A 13685-nucleotide genomic window follows, 5' to 3' on the forward strand; every position below is an offset into this window, starting at 1 on the left:
AATGATGATCCAGTAAAGGAGACTGAGAAGGAACTGTCAGATAGATAGGAGAATCTGTTGTGTCCTGCTTTCTAGAATCCCCACATTGGGGTGATTAAAATATACCTTCCTAGTGGAGAATTGATGAGGTGGGACTCCCAAGAATGGTGGAAAAATGGAGTCCATTTATTTCAAGGACCTTCCCCTTTATATAATGTAACAAAAACAACACTGAGCCCATGGGACCACATAAACAACTTGCTGTTGTATATAGTTTGCTACCTGCTATCCCTCTGCCTCAATCTCCACACAGGTTGTCACACCCCCTGACTTCTCGGGAATGCTGAGAGCCCTTAGGGGAGAGGAGAGCCAAACCAGAAGTTGTGAGCAGGTTCTCTTTGGGTTGAAGGGTCTTATACCTCACCCAGAGTTCCTCCACTGACTATGACCCTCTACAAGAATCAAGAGGAAACAGTGGCCTGAAAGCATAGAGAGAAGAGAATATTCAAGAAGAGAGGGTGGTCACAGATCTAAAAGGCTGCAGACAGGGTTAGAAGGCTGAGGATTGAGAAAAGGCCCTTGACTCTGGCAATCCAGAAACCAGGATTTTTGAGTCTTGGAGACAGTGGTTCAGTTTTGGGATAAGGGTGAAAGCCAGCTAGCTGGGGGGCTGGTCTTGAGAAGTGATTGAGAATAGAGGAAACAATTGTAGAGGCAACTTTTTCTAGGAGTTTGTAAAATGGAGAAAAGATGCAGTATCTTAGCTTGATAGGATGGCATTCAGGTGCAGTGGTTTTTTTTTTTTTTAAAGATGGAGATGGCAATAGGAGAGGAGCTATCGGATAGGGAAGGATTTAAAATTAGAGAAGAAGGGGGACATTTCTGTAGCTTGTCTGCTAGAGGAGACAGAAGAAGATGGGTTTGAGGGTAAAAATGGAAGGATTTTTGAGGAAGAGGGATATTATCATACAGAAGAACAAAAAAAGGAGAATGGGAGATGATGCGAAAGGGTTTTGAGAAAAAAGAGAAATAATTCCTAGAAAATGTCTTCTATTTTCTTAAGTAAGGCCTTCTTCTGTGAGGGTAGGAGGAAGGGTGATGTGAAAGGGATGAAAAAAGAGAGAAGAGAAGGTTTGGAAGAGCTGGGACAAGTTTGAGAGAGAAGCAGTCAGGGAAGTGTGAAGGACCAAGTGTGATTAGAAAGCATGGTGTCCCGAACTGATGCTGAGTGAAATGAGCAGGGCCAGGAGATTATTATATACATCAACAACAATACTATATGATGATCAGTTCTGATGGGCCTGGCCCTCTTCAGCAATGAGATGAACCAAATCAGTTCCAATAGAGCAGTAATGAACTGAACCAGCCACGCCCAGCGAAAGAACTCTGGGAGATGACTAAGAACCATTACATCGAATTCCCAATCCCTCTATTTTTGCCCGCCTGCATTTTGGATTTCCTTCTCAGGCTAATTGTACACTATTTCAGAGTCTGATTCTTTTTGTACAGCAACATAACGGTTTGGTCATGTATACTTATTGTGTATCTAATTTATGCTTTAATATATTTAACATCTACTGGTCATCCTGCCATCTAGGGGAGGGGGTGAGGGGAAGGAGGGGAAAAATTGGAACAAAAGGTTGGCAATTGTCAATGCTGTAAAATTACCCATGCATACAACTTGTAAATAAAAAAAAAAAAAAAGGATTGTGTCCGGGCACTCCCCAAGTGTCAGGGTGGGTCCTTCAATGACTATCCAGGATTAAGGTATTCTGTAGTGCGACATCCCTAATTATAGCTCATGAGCCCCCACTGATGAACACACTGATATGTTTTCTTTAATGGTTACCCAGAAAACATAATTAGTTCAAAGTAAAGGCATTAATGAACTGGCAGAGTAAGAAAAGTATCAATAAAATATTTCCCCCTATAAATCTGGGATCAGTCAATAAACATTTATTCAGCATTTACTATGTGCCTGGAACCATTCTAAGTGTGGGGGATGCACTTCCCTGCGAAAGGCCTCTTATAGAAGGTGGGGGCAGAACTGAACCCCAGGGAAGCGTAAATCCGTATAGCATGTATCGGAAGAATGAGTTAATGGGGGCCACTTGCAGAAGTCTTGGTTGGTTTTCGAAGTGGATCAAAATGACATCACTATGTGGAGGCAAAGTATAGTGTGTTCACTGAGACCAATGTGAGCTCAGAAGGCTCTATCCAGGTGGGCACAGATAGTCCATATGGACATTTGCAGTGGAGATGTCTCCAAATTTGCACATTTCACATTTCTTTTGAGCTACCATAATTCTGCTTCATTTGTAAAGCATGGTGTCTTCTTTCTGAAGTTCTTCAGAGAGACCTTGAAAGTGTGGGGGATTTGCCTGGTGTGAGTCCTACATAAAACTGTCTTTCTGGCAAACATCCAATTGGCATTCAAACCCTGTGATCAGCCCATTGAAGTTGTACTCTCTGCAGTAGAGTTTGAACGCTTGGCAGTTTAGCTCTAGAAAAGGGCCCAATGTCTGGTATCCTATCCTGCCAGGTGATCTTCAGGATCTTCCTGAGACAATTCAAATGGGAGGACTCAGTTTCCTGGCTGGCAGACTGACCAGGTTGCACAGCCATACCACAATGAAGTCAGCACAACGGCTCTGGAGACCTTCAGTTTGGTAGGCAGCCTCCTACCTCTTCTCTCTCACGGTTTCCTCTGGAGCCTCCCAAACACTGAGCTCTGTAATGGGCTGAAACTGAGCAGATACACTTGGACAGCCAAGCACTTAAGGCTAATTACTCTTGGACAATACTCTATTAGCATATGCTTGGAAAATGGCCCGCCCCACTATCCTGTGCTGGCTCGATCTGTTGGTATATATAGAAAATGGTAGGAGGGATTAGAGGGTGGAGTAAGACAAGCGCGTGTGACTCCTGGGGAGTGAGGAAGAGGAGATTGCTGTGTCCATTCCTCTCACTTGGACAAAGAATAAAGACCAAGGACTTTTGCTTATCCTGACTCGGGCTGATTCTAAGGTATCCAGGGTGCCAATGCGGTCTTCACAGAGCTCTGTGCCAGACACTGGCAATGTGTGCATTGATCTCATTGGCAGTGTGTACATCTCTGGAAAGAATACTGCTGATGTGAGTGAACTCTGTAACATTTGTGTAAAATATCACTGAAAATGACCCGAGGGAACTGAAATCACAAAAACCATGTCCCCTTTGATCTGCAAAAACCCAGACTCCAAGTGGTCTCACATCCTCTCACAGTGAGATAAGCAGTACCATTCAAGGGCAAATCAAACTCCTATTGATCCTGCGGGAAGTCATAGTCTCAGGAAAGACTTCACCTTCAATTGAGAAATCCTGGTCTGATGATCAAACTTCCCCTAGACTTATCCATAAATAAGTCTTTTCTCAAGCATTCTTTGCAGATTTTCTCCATTGACAGAATAGACCCGCTAAAGCCCCCTAGTGTAAAATAAAACCTATTATTGTCCCAGTCTTTGGGCGTAGCAAATTTTTTCGCTTCCAAACCTGCGTCTCGGAGCAGAAGGGATCTAGTTCATTCGTTCCTTCATACACCTCATCACTGCCAAGGAAAGTGAACTTATCCACTGCATTCAAAACTTTTCAATTTGCTGTTGACCCGCAGTTCCACAAATGGATGGTGTGGTGCTTGCTAGTGGAGAATCTGTTTTCTTGGTATTGTTAGGCCAAAATTAGCGCAAGCAGCAGAGAATCAATCCAGACTTTATTGCATTTCAGTTTTAGGGCCTGCATTGAGTGCACAGTCATCTGAGAACAAAAAGTCACGCATCAGCTCTTACTTCCACTTTAGTCTAGGCCTGTAGCCTTTTCAAGTTAAATCACATACTGTCAAGAAAATTATTTATTTACCTCGATGCTGTTTTTGTCCTTGTTGAAGGTGTCCGACGACACTGCTAAAAGCATCATGCTAAAAGGCATGGGAGCAAAACACAGTCTTACTTCACTCCATTGGTGACCGGGAAAGTGCAAGAGCATTGTCCATTATCTAGAATCTGGGCAAGCATGCGGTCGTGAAACTGGCGTACAACATTGATGAACTTCTCCAGGCAACCAAATGTTAACATAATTTCCCACAAGTCCTTGTGACTGATAGTATCAAAGGCTTTTGTCAGATCATATCCAGGTCTCTGTTCTGCTCCTAGAGTTTCTCCTGGAGTTGTTGGGCAGCAAATACCATATTGACTATTCCTCAGCCCTTTCTAAAGCCACATTGGCTCTTAGGTTGATGAGTATCTTTGAAGTGAAGGATCAGCCTATTAGGGAGGAGCCTAGCAAGACTCTTTACAGCAATGACTAAAAGACACCCTTGTGATTGTCGCCAGACAATTTGTTTCCATTGCCGTTATAGAGATGGACAATGTTCTTGAGTTACTGGGGATAACTTCCAGTTGCCGCATAACCTGGAAAGTTTCAGTCAGTGTTCGTGTGAGCAGTAGACCTTGTAAATCTCAGCTGGAATAGAGTCAGCATCAGGTGTTTTGCCATAGATAATGGCATTAAAAACCTCTTCTTCAGTTGGAAATTGGCTAGAGAAGGGTTGACTTCATCCTAAGGTAAACAGTGACTTCAGCATTGATTGGGGACCGTGTGTTGTGAATGCTCTGGAAGTGTTTTGTTCATCTCTTCAGGTACGTGTCATCATCATTAATCAGTGTGGTTCTATCAGCACTGAGTAGTTGAGATGCACCGTAAGTCTTTGCCCATAGATAGCCCATAGGGCATCATAAACATGTTTCAGATCGTTACTATCAGCATAAAACTGAATTTTATCTGCGTTCTTATGAGCCCAGAGTCCTGCATCTCTTTAAGCTTTGCTCGAATTTACTTTTGATGGAATTGAACTCTGACTTCTTAGATACAGCTGATCTTCCTGGTAAACTCTGCGGAGTTTTTGGTTTTTATGTGGCAGCTTCTGGATTTCTCTATTATTTTTGTCAAACCGATCTTGATGTTTGCCATTGTTCTGGCCCCGAAGAGTAAATGCAGGGTGGCACGTCAAATTTCTGAAAGTTGTGCATTCCTTTTCTGCTCCACTGTTGCCAACCATGTGTTGGCTCAGTTTTCCCTCTTGGTTAGCAAGGAATTATTCCCCTGAGCTGTGAGTTCTTCTACCCAGCATGCACTTACCTCCCCCCTGCCTCCAGATGTGGTACTACCTCTTCTCTCTCAAGAGTTTAAACTTGCCGCTTCAAAGTTTGCCATGGATTATGATATTACTTTTCTTGCTGCTAATAATGGCTCAGGAAAGTGCAGAGCTGGCTTTGCAGGAGATGATGCCGCCGCCCCTCAGGCTGTCTTCCCTTCTATTGTTGGGTGCCCCAGATAGCAGAGTGTGATGGTGGGCATGGGCTGGAAAAACAGCTATGTGGAGAATTAGGCCAAGAGTAAGAGGTATCCTGACCCTGAAGTATCCCATTGAACATGGTATTGTCACCAACTGGGATGACATGGAGATGATCTGCCATCATACTTTCTACACTGAGTTCTATGTGGCCCCTGGAGAGCACCCACACAGCTAGGGTCACACAGCTAGGAAGTATTAAGTGTCTGAGGCTGGATTTGAACTCACGTCCTCCTGACTTCAGGGCCGCTGTTCTATCCACTGTGCCATCTAGCTGCCCCGCTGCTCACAGAAGCTCCCCTGAACTCCAAAGCCAACAGAAAAAGATGGCTTAGATTATATTTGAAACCTTCAACGATCCGACCATATACATTGCTATTCAGGCTGTGCTAAAGTCTCTGGTCATACCCACTGGTATTGCGATGGACTCTTCTGATGGTGTGACCCACACTGTGCCCATCTCTGAAGGTTATGCCTTTCTCTATGCCATCCTCCAGCTGGATCTCATGGATGATCTCATGAAGCTCCTGATCAACAGAGGGTACAGTTTCACTCCCACAGCTGAGAGGGAAACCAAGAAGAAGCTGTGCTACATAACCCTAATCTCTGAACAGGAGTCGACCACTGCCGCATGGAACTCTTCTCTGAAAAACCAAACCAAACCACAAGCTCCCTGATGGCCAGGTTATCACTATTGGCAACGAGAGGCTCCTATGCCCAGAAGCTCTCTTCTGCCTTCCTTAGAAATTCCTGTGGCATTCATGAAACTAATTTCAGCTCAATCATGAAGTGTGCTACTGATGTTCGTAAGGATCTGTACGCCGATACCACACCACGTGCTCGGGCGCTGCTGCCAGGATGCAGAAGAGATTACAGCCCCGGCCTCCGGCACAATGAAAATCAAGATCCACTGCCCACCTGAGAGCAAATACTCCATATGGATTGGAGGCTCCCTCCTGGCATGTCTTTGGACCTTCCAGCAGATATAGATCAGCAAGCAGGAGTGTGATGAATCTGGACCCACCACAAATGCTTCTAAACAGACTGTTTGTGGTTTGGGGGTTGTTTTTTCTCCAAAGGGTGCGACATGATAATTGCCCCAAAGAGAAGAGATCGGCAGGGCTTTATTTGTTGTTGTTTGGGTTTTTTTTGGCACTTGACTCGGGAGTTAAAAACTGGAATGGTGAAGGTGATCAGTAGTCTAAGTATGTTGGAGGCAAACATCCCCAGAGTTCTACAGGACTCTGATTGTACATTTGGTTTTTAAGTAAGTCGTTCCAAAAATTGTATAATGCAGTGTTAGAGGCCTCTACGAAGGCCGAACTGCTCTAGAGAGAGAGCAAAAGGAGCTACCTAACAAAGATCCAGATGGCCCATCGGGGACGAGGGAAGGCATCGGTATTGTTTTACATGTAAATTATGTAATCCTTTCAAACAAAAATAATCTTTTTTTTGTATCTTTCGCCTTAATCCTTGTTCTGATTTTTAATTGTCAGAGCCATAAAGAATGGCCCCTGAATTCCCTCCCTGCCCCCGACATAGATGTGAACGAAGACTTTACAATTTTTACAGACTTTACAGTTTGCCATCGGTGCCAGTACTTGCGGGGGGAGAGTAGCTTTACCTGTATACTATAGCTCTACCCGTATACTGACCGGTTCAAATAAAAGGGCACATGTTAAAGAAAAAAAAAAGGAATTGTTCCCCTTTGTGGAAATGCTCTAATCTGCCGACATTAAGTCTTCTGCTAGTCATTTTATCTTGGGGACACCGCTTTCGTCAAATGCAAATATTTAACTTGGACAGGATAGATCAGCCCGGCACTCTGCACCAGGTATAGGGAATGCCACGTGCTCACACAAAGGGAATATCTGTGGCTAGAGTACAAACAGCAGCAACTCATGCTTCAGAGATGCTGGTGCCTTCCAGTAATGTACCCACTAGGCTTCTCTGCTTTCTACTCTCTTTCTTTGCTTCCCTCGTCCAAAAGAAGCGGCCTGTAATCCCGTCTGGACGTACCGCGCCCTGAAAGAAATGATGAGTGCTTGCACGTGGCTTTCGGAGCAAAGGAAATCACTTCCATTTCAATTGTTTTAGGAAGATTCCCAAAATGACCCGACCAAAGGAAGTCATGGGAAAGGGGTCTTTTCTCGAGCTGGATCGCCAGCATTCAAACTCTGTTTCAAAGAGCACAACTCCCATAGGATGGCCTTGTTCTAATGTCAAAAGTACATTTGCTTACAAGGCTATTTTACGGAGAACTTACACAAAGCAAGCCCTCACGCAGAGGTCAGAGGAAGAGATACGAGGATACTCTCAAGGTCTCTCTAAAGAACTTTGGGATCCATTGTGATTCATGGGAGATGCCGGGACAGGACTGCCCAGCGTGGGGTGCCCACATGAAAGAAGGCGCTGTGCTTTATGAACAAGGCAGAATCGCAGTAGATCAAAAGAAATCCAAAAGAAATGATGTTCAAGTTTAGAGGCATCGCCACTCCCAATGTTCATGGGGACTATCTGTGTCCATCCTGTAGTAGAACCTTCTGAGCTCATATTGGTCTAATCAGCTATAGTCACACACACCACCCTCCCCGTCCCCCTCCCCCCCCACCTTGACCCAGATATAGTGCTATCATTTTGATCCTCTTTGAGAACACAGGACAACAGACCACCTCGTGCACCTGACTACCCAGGAGGCTTTGCATTTTTTCCCCTTGATGATAGGTGACTGAAAAGCGATCCCAAGAGATGGACTGGGGAAATAGCTTCCTTGAGAGTGTAAGAGTTCTAATCTCAGGAAGGCTTAAGTTTAAAACCAGCCTCAGACAAACGCTATCTGTATGACCCTGGGCGAGTCGCTTAATCTCCATTTGCTGCCGTTTTTTCAGCTACTACTCCTGCTGCTGCGGCTGCTATTGTTGCTACTACTACTACTACTTATGCTACTGCTACTACTATTACCTCTATTGTTACTGTTGCTACTGTTATTGCTGCTGCTGTTATTACTACTACTACTACCATACTCCTACTGCTGCTGCTACTATTACTGTTACTTCTGTTGCTACTACTACTACTACTACAACTTGTGCTACTGCTACTACTATTACTTCTATTGTTTCTGTTGCTACTGTTACTGCTGCCTACTACTACTACTACTACTATTACTGAAGCGGGTTATGGTCCCTTTAAGAAACTGTACTTCCTATTGCTCTGTAATCCCTTTCAGATTCCCAGCCCCTCCTGGCTGAGGCATATCCTCCCCAGTCTAGGATGCCAGGGCCTTTGATTCAATTATAAATCCTGGTCAAAAATCATCCCTTTGAATTCCAATAGGAGATCCGGGCTGTCCCAGCCCCCATTGGGGCTGAGCCAACTTGGGCTGTCTCAGCCCCCACTAGGTCTGACTTGCTTGGGCTGCCCCAACCCCCACTGGGTCTGACCTGCTCGGGGTTGTCCCAACCCCCACCAAGACACTCAATATAATAGCTTCCATCAACTAAAGTCTTTGCAGATGGCCCTCGGTAGCTCACTCAGCTGCCAGGACCTTCTGCCCCTGAGAACTGCATTGTCAGGGCAAAACTCCATTTCCCATAGATCTGCCACTCTAGAAGTCAGTCTCTGGGTAAACCGATTTCTATCCAACAAGAAACTTTCATTCTACAACTAATATTCGGGAATGAGGGAATTCTTTCACTCCCCAAACCTGCGGCAGATTTAAAGGGGATTCTTGACAATTCTCTTATAGCCACTAATCTAGAGCACTAGGAATCCAGACCACTCAAACAGCCTCATTACTACTTGTGTTACTGCTTTTACTATTACTTCGATTGCTACCATTGCTACTGTTACTCCTGCTGCTGCTATTACTACTACTACTCCTATTACTACTGCTGTTGCTGCTACTACTACTATTACTTGTGCTACTACTACTACTGTTACTTCTATTGTTACTGTTGCTACTGTTACTACTGCTACTACTACTGCTGCTGCTGCTACTACTGCTACTATTACTACTGCTGCTGTTGCTGCTGCTGCTATTACTACTACTACTGTTACCAATTGTGGTACTGCTTCTACTCTTACTTCTACTGCTGCCACTGCTACTGTTATTGCTGCTGCTATTACTACTACTATTACTTGTGCTACTACTACTACTATTACTTCTATTGTTACTGTTGCTACTGTTACTGCTGCTACTACTGCTGCTGCTGCTACTACTGCTACTATTACTACTGCTGCTGTTGCTGCTGCTGCTATTACTACTACCACTGTTACCAATTGTGCTACTGCTTCTACTCTTACTTCTACTGCTGCCACTGCTACTGTTATTGCTGCTGCTATTACTACTACTATTACTTGTGCTACTACTACTACTATTACTTCTATTGTTACTGTTGCTACTGTTACTGCTGCTACTACTATTACTGCTGCTGCTACTGCTGCTACTACTACTACTATTACTACTGCTGCTGCTGCTATTACTACTTCTACTGTTACCAATTGTGCTACTGCTTCTACTCTTACTTCTACTGCTGCCACTGCTACTGTTATTGCTGCTGCTATTACTACTACTATTACTTGTGCTACTACTACTACTATTACTTCTATTGTTACTGTTGCTACTGTTACTGCTGCTACTACTATTACTGCTGCTGCTACTGCTGCTACTACTACTACTATTACTACTGCTGCTGCTGCTATTACTACTTCTACTGTTACCAATTGTGCTACTGCTTCTACTCTTACTTCTACTGCTGCCACTGCTACTGTTATTGCTGCTGTTATTACTACTACTATTACTTGTGCTACTACTACTACTACTATTACTTCTATTGTTACTGTTGCTACTGTTACTGCTGCTACTACTACTGCTGCTGCTGCTACTGCTACTACTACTACTATTACTACTGCTGTTGCTGCTGCTGCTACTGTTACTACTATTACTACTGTTGTTGCTGCTGCTGCTGCTGCTAATACTACTGCTGCTACCAATTGTGCTACTGCTTCTACTATTACTTCTACTGCTGCCACTGCTACTGTTATTGCTGCTGCTGCTGCTGCTGCTACTACTACTATTACTTGTGCTACTGCTATTGCTATGACGTCTATTGTTACCGTTGCTACTGTTACTGCTGCTGCTGCTACTGCTGCTGCTGCTGTTGCTACTACTACTACCACTACAACTGCTATTTTCATCACTGCTACTATTATTAGGAGATTTACTATATGTTCACTGAATTTTTAGGCAGATTGGTGGCTCAGTGGCTAGAATGCTAAACAGGGAGTCAGGAAAAGCTGGGTTGAAACCCAACCTCAACACTTTATAGCCAGGTGATCTTGGACAAATCACTCAACATCTCTGCTTCAGTTTCCTTAACTGTAAAATGGGGATAATAACAACACTTACTCCCTAGGCTTATTTTGAAAATCAAATGAGAAAATATTTGCAAATCAGGCACTTAATAAATTCTTATTCCCTCCCTCCTCCCCCGAGCTGAGATGGAGATAAAAAAGTCTATCCAATAAATTAACCTCACTAAGTGTTTCATGTTTTAGTGTTTTAAGTATCAACCCCAGGAAAAAATATAAAAGGAGTCAGAAGTCACTACTTCATATTTAAGTCATTGTCAATGTGCAGTTGTGAGGATTTTGTATTTTCATCATTATTTCTGTGTGTGGAGGAAATGAACAGATGCCCTATACCTGATCTATATTGTATATCTCCAAGTGGAGTCCCCTTGGAGAAGACCCTTGACGTGAGCCAAACTTCAGCTTTTGGTGATTCAGACACTTATTAACTATGTGATCGTGGGCAAATCATGTAATCTTTGCCTGCCTCAGTTCCCCCATCTGTAAAATGGGTATAATCACAGCACCTACCTCCCAGTGTTGCTTTGAGGTATTAATTGTAAAGCATTTGGCACAGTGCCTGGAACATAGTAAGTGTTATTTAAATGTTAGCTCTTCTTCTTCTTTTTCCTAAGGTTCCTGGATGAGTGTGTATTAAGGCAGAGAATTCTAAAAGAGTCTGACCCTTTTCTTTAGTGGCCAGGCTTTTCCAGAACTGAGCACACACACCACTGAGTGTAGGTCAAGAGGGAAGGGCTACAGAAATTGGCTCCAAATCAGATTAAACTTAAGACGGTGACAATGTTATTAATGCAGATTCAACTGAAAAGGGCGTCAGATGTATATATATTTTGTAGAGTCGGTTGTTAAACCTTTATCAGCACACCTCTAGACAGGGGAGCCAAGAGTTTGCCGACTGAAGACGGTGTAACATTGATCTGGCTGTAATCAGGTTGTGAACAGGACCTGGGCAAAGGTGTCCTTCCCGCTTCTGGCTGACTTCACCTACGTCTCGGCATGGAGCTTGAAGATTCTGGTGTGACGAGGAATATGAGACTTGTGGGCGACGATGAGCTCAAGGGTGTGACTGTCCCTGTGGACGTCTGACGTGGAATAGAGGATCATGGGAGCTGAGAAGCCTGAAAGCCTGGGAGGCCAGGGTATTTGATCCATTTGTCAGTTCCAGTCTCCAAGGATAAGGGAAGAGGAAGACTGTGAGCCAAGAACTGAGCTGAGACAGGAGGGGAAATGACCCGGAGGCTGGCAGGATCTGGACAGAATGAGAGATCTGGATAGTGTGAACCTCGGGTGGGGAGAGTCAGCTGAGCGATGATTGGAGAGAGTGACGGAGGGCTACGCTGACTCTTCCTCCTGAAAAGGGGCATAAGAGCTAGTGTAAGCATATGGGGGAATGCTGGCCTTTCTAGGACGGGGAACCGGGTCTCCGTGGGCTCCTGAAGATGGACACGACAAGAGAGAAAGAGATTTAAGATGGAGTAAAGTTTGCTAATCACAGACTAGGGCCCTGGAAGACCCAAAGGAAAGGCCTGGGAGAAGTGCACTGGGACTTCAGTGGGATAGGGCCCAGGTAGATGGAGACGAGGGAAGGGGCAGAACCCTACGGGCAGCTGGAACTGAGCAATAGTCCAATTGGAGCAGTTCCAACTCCAGCAACATCCGGGAATTATTGACCTTCTGGGGAGTCGCGGGACCAGGCATTGAATGGAGAACCATGCAATGTGGAGCAGCGGGAGGAGTAATGGACGCTGCTCCTTAGGCTTTGTGCGACTCGTCACCCAGCTCTCACTTTTCTCATAGGTGATACGAGGGATGTGTGCCAGGTGACCTCTGCGGTCCTCTCCTGTTCTACGGGACGCTGCCGGGTTAGTCTCGAGAGCATCGCTGACTTGCCGGGTGGGCAGGGCTTGCTTCGGAGGCCCCGGAAGAGCCGCTCGAGTGCGCATTCCTCTGGAATTGTACCTGCTGCTGAGCTTTACCCAAACTTTTAAAAGTGGGCAGAAGCAGCTGCCCTCCCTTTCTTATGATGGGAACAGAGAGTGTTAATCTTTTCTGGGGCTCAGGTTTTCACAAAGAAGGGGCTGAAAGGGGAGCCCAGAGGCTCATGGGACCCTAGATCTAGATCTGGAAAAAAGCTCCTAGTATAGCCAGTCCAACTCCTTCATTGTACACAGGAGGAAGCTGAGGCCCAGGGAGAGCAAGGAACTTGCCAAAGTCACACAGTAGGAAGTAGTGGGAGAGCTGGGATCTGAACCCAGGCCTTCTGCCCTCAAATCCAGGACTCTTTTCCCCTGAGTTTTATAAATGCCCACTATCTGCCTCAGTTTTCTCACCTATAAAATGGGAATGATAGTGGCACCTACCTCCCAGCATTGTTGTGAGGATCAGATGAGATCCTCTTTGTAAAATGGTTTTCCAACCTTCAAGTACTGTGCAAATGCTAATTATTCTGGTTATGGATTATTTGGGAGGATACATGACTAGAAGCAGGAAGGTGTAGGTTCAAAATGGATCCCAGTTATTACTTGGTGATTCTGGGCATTTGTCACTTCCCACTTCCCCTCTGGGCCTCAGTTTCCCTCCTCTGTAATAATTAGATGGCTTCTGAATGGCTCCAGTTCTAGAACTAGGATCCCATGAGTCAGAAAAATATCATTTCTGATCATGCCTCTGGCACGTCTTAGCTATCTCATGGTGGGCAAAACTCAGTTTCTTCTTCCTGAGCAAAATGGGGATAAGAATACCTATCGGGGCACTGCGGCGGGTAAAGTGCTGGGCCCGGGGTCAGGTGCTTCACGACTTCATCTTCCAGAGTTCCATCAAATCCACGCTCAGATACTCACTAGCTGGATGACTTTGGGCGAGTCACTTAGCCTTGCTTGCCTCAGTCTCCTCATCTGTCAAATGAGCTGGAGAAGGAAACGGCATACCATTCTAGTATCTTTGCCAAGAA

General features: G+C 44.9%; 1 pseudogene; it reads left to right on the forward strand.

Moving 5' to 3' along the window:
• The first annotated feature begins 5224 nt into the window (after positions 1-5224).
• Positions 5225-6404, forward strand: LOC127542640 (actin, cytoplasmic 1-like; annotated as a pseudogene).
• The last annotated feature ends 7281 nt before the right edge of the window (positions 6405-13685 follow it).

This window comes from Antechinus flavipes, chromosome X (genome assembly GCF_016432865.1).
Source record: "Antechinus flavipes isolate AdamAnt ecotype Samford, QLD, Australia chromosome X, AdamAnt_v2, whole genome shotgun sequence".
Classification (NCBI taxonomy): Eukaryota; Metazoa; Chordata; class Mammalia; order Dasyuromorphia; family Dasyuridae; genus Antechinus; species Antechinus flavipes.